The sequence below is a fragment of the Cyprinus carpio genome, chromosome A11, assembly GCF_018340385.1.
Source record: "Cyprinus carpio isolate SPL01 chromosome A11, ASM1834038v1, whole genome shotgun sequence".
Classification (NCBI taxonomy): domain Eukaryota; kingdom Metazoa; phylum Chordata; class Actinopteri; order Cypriniformes; family Cyprinidae; genus Cyprinus; species Cyprinus carpio.
This window is the reverse complement of record NC_056582.1, coordinates 17,739,635-17,747,685: the sequence shown is the minus strand read 5'-3', so window position 1 is coordinate 17,747,685 and position 8,051 is coordinate 17,739,635.

The window sequence follows — 8,051 nt, the reverse complement described above, 5'->3', positions numbered from 1 at the left end:
TGAATTGTTTCGCAACAGCATAAATCCATCAGCATGCAGTATGGAAGTGTACAACTGTGGAATTTTCCATGAGGGAGCCTCCATTTCCCTGGCCTAAAGCCGTTGGGGTAGCAGCCTGCTGCGGGGGCCTCTTTCAGTCTAATTGACTACAGGGTCTCACCTGTGGCTGCATAATTATAGGTTTCAGCTCTGCAATAGTGGCAGTTGCTTTCACTGCCTCCCTCCTGAGGTTATCCTCTGGGGTTAATGAATTTCAGCTGATAGTGTACGAGCCGTTGTAATCCCCCAGGTCCTCGAACACAGTGCACACACTAATGCCCTAAGGCAATGCTACACCCTCTAACCACCAAGAAAGACTTTCTAATGGAGCCTCATATCTACAGATGGCCAACAATGGGTGCGGAGGCCACACAGTCCATCTTGTCTACAAATTTGCAAAGAAACAGATTTTCTTAATCAGCTTCCTCATTATCAAGCTGTTCATGGTCTCTCTTCTCCTGCTGTTGGCCTATTCAAAGATTCTCCAGTCTGTTGAAGTGCTCTGTAGAGAGAGGCAGAGGCAGGAACAGGATTTTGAAAGAAAACATGCATCCTATTCAGCCAGTTGAATTTGAACGCTTGTGAACAAAGCTACCATTGGTAGAGGCTGGCTATGTAAACACAACATGTCAGCAAATACATATGACTAGCTCTTTCCTATCTCAATATTCCTCTAGTGGTAGGGGTGGGCGGTATGACCAAAATCTAGGCATTAATATCATGGTATGAATCATTTTCTATAGTGGTTACAGTAAATATCACAATATTTTGAAATATAATATTAAAAAAGAACCTAAAAAGCAAAAAGACCCTAAAATAATGACTGCAATGAATTGCTGCTTATTTTTGCATGCAATTCACTTATTAAAGACTTTTCAAATATTTAAGATGTATGTATTTGTTTGTTTATTTATTTATTTATTTATTTCCTTTTTTATTTAAAAGTGTGTGTGTGTGTGTGTGTGTGTGTAAAATCCTCCGTACTATTAGTTGCACAAATCACTCTATATGTTCTGTGATTTCATACCAGCGGTTATCCTCCACCCTTTATCTGTATTTTCTTTCTTAGCCTTAACTCTTAAAGTTTGGCAGTGAAAACTCAATTTGGTTTTTATTCTAAATCCAATATTTGATTTGAAAATGTCACACGGGCTTTTATTAATGAGTCAGAAAAGCCACCTGCATTTTCGTGCTATTTGAGCCAAAGCTGCATTTGAACTCGATCAGATCAGACCCACCCACTCTTTCTGCTTAGTTAATTTATTGGTGCAGGAGGCTAATAACTAGAGATGTGACTACAAAAATACATCTCTCTCACTTTTTTTTTTTTCTTTTTTTTTTTTTTTTTTTTTTTGGAAAATGTGATAATGAATGAGATTTCAGAGCTTTCTCACATAACTATTCTTTAACTTTAAATGCAGCCATGATTCATATAGTTCGGGTTTTATTTATTTAATTTTTCTTTCTTTATTTAGAGCTTTTTATGGAAACAAGCTGCTCAAGGATTGAAAATGTCTACTTTATAGTGAAATTTACAGTAAACAACCAACAGCTGTGGTTGTCAGAACTTTACATTAAAAATATGGTAACAACATTTTACGTTTTACAGATTTAACTTAGATTTATAATCTAAAAAAAGCATAACTGTAATAATATTAATATACCAAATTACTTATATATTCTGACAACTACTTTCACCACAACTATACATGCAACAGTATTTACATGTAAATTTACATGAAATGTTCCATAAGGGGACTTTTTTTTACTGTGGCATTTTACAGTCTTTTACTGGTAATCGTTTTTTTTAAAGTAAAATAGTACTGGTATTCAGAAAGACTTATGAGTAAATTACTTTTTCGTGTTTTAAATTTTTTTGTGTAAAGTATTACTTTTGAAGATTTAGGTTTAATGTCTTTAAATAGTGATTTATTTTTATTTATGTATCCACTTCAATATATTAGAAACAAAATCAACAGGCACTCTTGAGAGAAAAAAATCTCTTAATAATCACAGCTCTCTTCTCCCCCTTTCCTCTAAGTGTGAAATAACACTTGTCCGTGAACCCGTGGCTTAGGGTCAAATGTAAACAGCATCCACACAGCTGTTTGATTTCAAACATTCAAAAAATGCCATCGCCTGGTGACTGACCTGTTATGATTCAACAGTGAAGGCCCATGATTGGCCAACTGCTGGAGGCTCTGCTATGTGTTTTTGTTTGAATAAACCAGCTGGCACGCACTGAGGTGAATGAATGCATGAGGCCCCTTAAACACACACACACACACACACACACACACACACACACACACACACACACACTTTGTGGGCAGGGCTCATCTGTTGACATAACGTTAGACTGAGGGCCCTGGGGGTGGGTACGTGTAAGGAAACACTGCCTGACTGATCTGTTGGTGTGTATTGTGTGTGAAAACAATGGTAGGCACGAGCGGCCTATTGTCTGAGTGAAAGCAAGATATAAAGCACTCAATCACCACCCCTCTATTAAGCATCGCACACCATATTGCCAAAGTATCCATTCATTTAAAAGTAAACAAAAAAATACTCTTTTAAAAACAAATAATTTACTGGCCATTATAATTATATTAACATATAAATGCATGAGCCTTGATTTAAATGTTTAAACATTTACAGGTGCTCCTGTAGCTCAAGTGATAGAGCATTGCATTAACGAGCGCAAGGTTGGGGGTTCGATTCCCCGGGAACACATGATAGGTAAAAATTGATAGCCTGAATGCACTGTAAGTCGCTTTGGATAAAAGCGTCTGCTAAATGCATAAAGTTAATTTAATTTAATTTAATTTAATTTAAACACAAGCAAACATGCAAATGTATGTTTCAGAAAACATGCCTTTCATAACCATAAGGTATTATAGTTATATGCCCTAAGGTACATAAAAAATACATGTGAAGCACATATTAAAATGGTAATTCAAAAAAAAAAAATCAAAGTGAAAAAGGGGGGAAAGGAAAAAGGCGGGGAGGGGAACGAAAGAAAGGAAGGGGGAGGGAGATTAATATAAAAGTAAATTACTCAAATTAATATATAATAAAATATATAATATATAACAATGCCCTAGATGCTTTTTTGTATCACAATATTGTCAGAAAAAAAATTATCTATACGCATTATTATATCTATATAGGCCTACTATTCATATACTTTGCTCCCCTTTTTTGTCTATGTTTCTTTCCATGCTGTCATGTGTGTATTTTGTTCAGTTTAAAAAAATAAATAAAAATAAATTTAAATTAATGAATCATAAAAATTATAATATAATAAGTGCACAAGAGGAAAGTTTTTGAAATTTATAACAGAGACACTTAATTATATGCATTGCATCACATCATATAAAATCGGCAATGAGTGAAGATTCGGGTTCTAGAGATGCACTGGTCAACCAGCTATAAATCAGAACCGTTTTTTAGTTTTATTTTGGCTGATCTCTTTTCTAGAATCGCACAAAAACTGCATTGCAATCATTTCGCAAAATGTAATTTGTGTGGAAATTTTATGAAGTCTGTAAAAGAGGAAAAAATACTGTACCAGGCAGATCGAGCTCAGACAAATATGCCTATGTAACACTACTGTCTGTTCAAAATAAATGAAAAAAATACATTTCCTGTTTTACCGAACTTGTATCAAACCGTGACCCAAAACCGAGGTACGTAAATAGCACATTTCAAATAAAAACTGTGAAAAAAACACAATCCTACACAGACGGTGGGGGAGAGAAAAGAGCAATTGTATGAGAGGGCATAAAAGAAAGAGCGTGTTTTCATCACAATGTCGCTCATATGTTAGACAGTAACATTTACTGCTTCAGATTGGAGTGACCTGGATGTCGGTGTGTGTGTGTGTAAGTGTGAATTATGAGCACAGTGAAGAAGGCCACACAGGCCGAGCACAGCAGCCATAAAAAATTGGTCATAACGGCATAGCGAGCTCTCCCCATGGCAGGGAGCAATCTATTTGGTGTATATTTGTGTGTACAGTTGTGACAGTTGATGAGTTTCCTGCCGATATTACCTGGGTGTAAAATAGATGTCAGTCTAGCCATAGGTGGTGGATGAACAAGATGAAATCCAAATATGTTTAGAACACGCAATCTTAGCGGTTTCAGTAAAACAAGGAAGGTGCTGTTAGAAAATGAAGCGGTTGTGATGGCATGTTAATCGCATGTGACAACTAGCTTCAATTTTACTTCAGTTTCAAATGAGCTATATTGTTTTTGTGGAAGACAGATATATTTGTTTCACAGTACCCAAAATATTTGACATTCTGCTACCGACACAACATTTGTATTGATCTGTTTTTAGTGGGGTTTAGTCAATGAGTGAAAGACTTACAACACAGGGAAATACACACATATACACATATTAAAAATGAACATCCTTCTGTGGCTGGCATATTTAGAATAGAAGTTTCTATTTGCACTTTTGGCCTTGTTGACTTTTAGAAAATCAACTTTTTTTTTCTTCTTAACGACATTTCCATAAGATAGCAAATTATGTCTTAATAGCATTGTGTGTTTTTTTATTATTATTTTTTAAGACATTTAAACCATTCACTGTAAAAAAAAAAATAAAGAAAGAAATAAAGAAATAAAGAAATAAAAACCTCTCCAACTCAAAATGTTCTAGTGACACATCTAAATTTTTCAAATGGCCTAATTGAATTTCACACTAAATTCACACTAATTCAATTTGGCCAATTGAAATATTTAGATGTGATCACTAATTAAAACAAAATCAGTTAGACCAATTGAAAAAATTAGATGTGATCAGTCAATCGAAAACATTTGATTATTATTATTTTTTTTTTTTTACAATGTTTTTTAGAATAAACCGAATCCTTGCTAAGGCTAATTTCAGAGGTGGCTAGCATTTACATATACTACTAACACCATTAAACAGTATAATTATTAATACTGTACATACTTTTACTGTACTTGCATAATTTGACAAAATTACAGCTTGACTGAGAACTACGAACAATAAAATTATTCTGTATATATTTTTCTAATCAATTTTTCTTTGTTTTCTTCAGTCACTTAATATTTCACATCAAGCCCTTCACTGAAAAGTTTTCTCCTTAGTAAACTGCGTGTGTATGTGTGTGTGTGTGTGTGTGTGTGTGTGTGTGTGTGTGCGCACGTGTGTGTGTGTGTGTGTGTGAATAAATAAATAAATAAATGTAACAAAATATTGTTATACTCTTATTTTACTCCTTTTTTTCAGTTTCAGTTTTTTATGATGGGTTTTCATAAGACTTAAAGTGTGTGTCTAGGACAAAAACAAAAACTACACAAAAGCGTTTAAAAAGTAGAAAAAAATAAATAAAATGTAACAAAGTTTAAATCTGCTAGTTTTAATAAAAATCATCCCTTGTAAATAAGTGTCTGCAGGTTAACAAAAAACAACCATTAAAAAATGGCTGTTTCACTCCATCTCGCTCCAAAAATATCCCAGCAATAATGATTTGGTAGCATAAATCTTGTTTGGTGACATTTTGCACATCAGGCAATAAACGACCTCTGTGTAACAGAGCCAACAGTTGGGACCTTCCAGAGGAAAAGCTCTGATGGAATAACAGCATTCATGCATAAAAAGAGAGCAATCACTCACTCCATCTCTCTCTGACAGTCTTCAGTTATGAGCCCTGATCTCATTTTGTTTATCATCAAATATCAAATTTCTGTTTCTTATTGGCAAACCACACACTGACAGAATTACTGGTGGATATAGGGCCCCAAAATATCAGCCTCTTTATCCCACTGTCTCTTGACACCAAATGTCACCCTCTAACTTTGTTATGACTTTAAATATTACAGTGGCCCAGAGATCTGGGAGTTCTCCACAGCCTCAGGTGTTTGTTTTGATTTATTAATTTTTTTATGAATTTAAGCAAGATAGCGAGATAAAGAGTTTGAAGGGTTTGAATCCGGGTGGCGTACAGTGACACTGAGCATCTGTGATTTTAACAACATCAAAGTTCTTTGAGCTGCAAAGTTCACAAAGAGAGACACAGAGAAAATGAGAGATTACACAGACTGAACAGAAAAACAAGACAAAGTGAAGCTGAAAAATCAGAGATGAAGAACCCAAGTTCACAGATGGATGTGATTTCGTTATTTTTATTTCAAGCTTCAGCCGTCTGTGGCTGTTGATCTTTTATCATACCGAGTCGTCACAGTACTTCTTTGCTTTTTCCTTCTGTTTTAATATGAAAATGTTACCAACTGAAATATCTGCTTTAGTTATATCGAAAATCAGAGGAGATCCTGGTCTAGCCCCGTTTTGACGGTATAGGAGCCCAGGTAAATCTGTATTTCACAAGCACCATTTGTGCCACATATTAAAAAAAAATCATGGCCTTTTAAGTAGCAATTAGTTTAAAATAGAGTTGTGACATATCTTTATTCAGGCTACAACATCAAGAACTACTGCTCAATAAAACTGCTCCTAAACAATAAATAAAGGAAATTACACCTATATTTTACTGCAGTTGTCACTCCAAAAGCTTTACTAAGTGACCATAGTTCATTTCAGTTCTCTGAAACAAGCATCCTCTGTGCCAAATACCCAAAAGGCCATTACCTTTAAAAGAGTCAAGCAGCAGCCCTACAGCAGTAGTCAAAAAATATTTTCAACATGACTTTTGGGCCAACTGCTCCATGTAATTAAGAGATGAATGATTCGGACAGGAATTAAATTACCACTCAACACTGCTGTTGTTTCAAAAACATTAGGTAGTTCGGCCAGGAATTTTCAGCTGGGTGCTGGGAGAAAAATAATTCTGATTCAGGCGGCAAATAAAATCATCAAATATATATACATACATATATATGTCCCAGTCAATCAATCATTTGGCATACATATATATATATATATATATATATATATATATATATACAGTATTTTAGATTAAATAAATGCAGTGAGAATTGGTGTGGAAGAGACTTATGTTACAATTATGACACATACTGTTTAGAATTTATTTCAATGGGTTTTGTGATGTGTGAATCCAGAGCACAAGGCCTTCTCAAATGCCAACATCTGAACAGCAACAACTTTAATCTTACAAAAAACTAAATCACTTCTAAATGAATGCATAAAATCTTAGACATCCTCTCTTAATAACTGCAAATCAAATGTCATTTGGAAAATGAATCCTGCTTATGTTTCTGATACACACAGCTCTCCTGACGATAAATGTCTTCATATATTAGCTAATTACATTCATGTTCAAGCTCCATTACACATAACACATTACACATAATTACATATGAACAATTTTTGCACTAGAAATATGTCTATTACAGCAGTTCTTTTACTATGAGCGTCTGCTCGTCAATTCAATCTGCTGGAATAATTAGAAATGATCCAGGTATCATTTCGATTTACAGCAAGAGAACGAGGGAGAGAGAATGAGAAAAGGCAGAAAATGAGAGAAATCAGCATCGTGGGCTGTGTACACATGGATTTATGTAGCATCTGCAGGAACAGGTGGAGAGAGTGTTTTGAGCTCTGTGTTGAACTGCGCTGCATTGTTTTATTGGGTAGGGAAATTAAAATCTGTGACTGGAAAATTTTAAGACTGCTGGAAAGTTTGGATATCTGACCTAACCGTTTCAGAAGGAGAACGAAAACTCAAGTCTGCTGAAAACATTGAGAATGCACACTGACCTTGGTAGAAAAATGGTAAACAAAACATGACACAGGCTCGGTTCAACAGAGTTCGAGCTCCTTTATCCAGAATTTGCAGTATGGGTGTTGGAACGGTGCCTACAGTATCGCTTTGGCAACACCTCATTAACACATCAGCAAACATACATTCACACACATCCCTCACTGTACAACACTATCTCACAGAAACTCAGAGGAAGGTGGTCCTCATTAACTCTAACCCTCAGACGGGTAGCAATTTTCAACTGGGAGTCAATGGTTATTGCTTATAAAAATAAATGATGTCTTCTGAAATTTCCAAG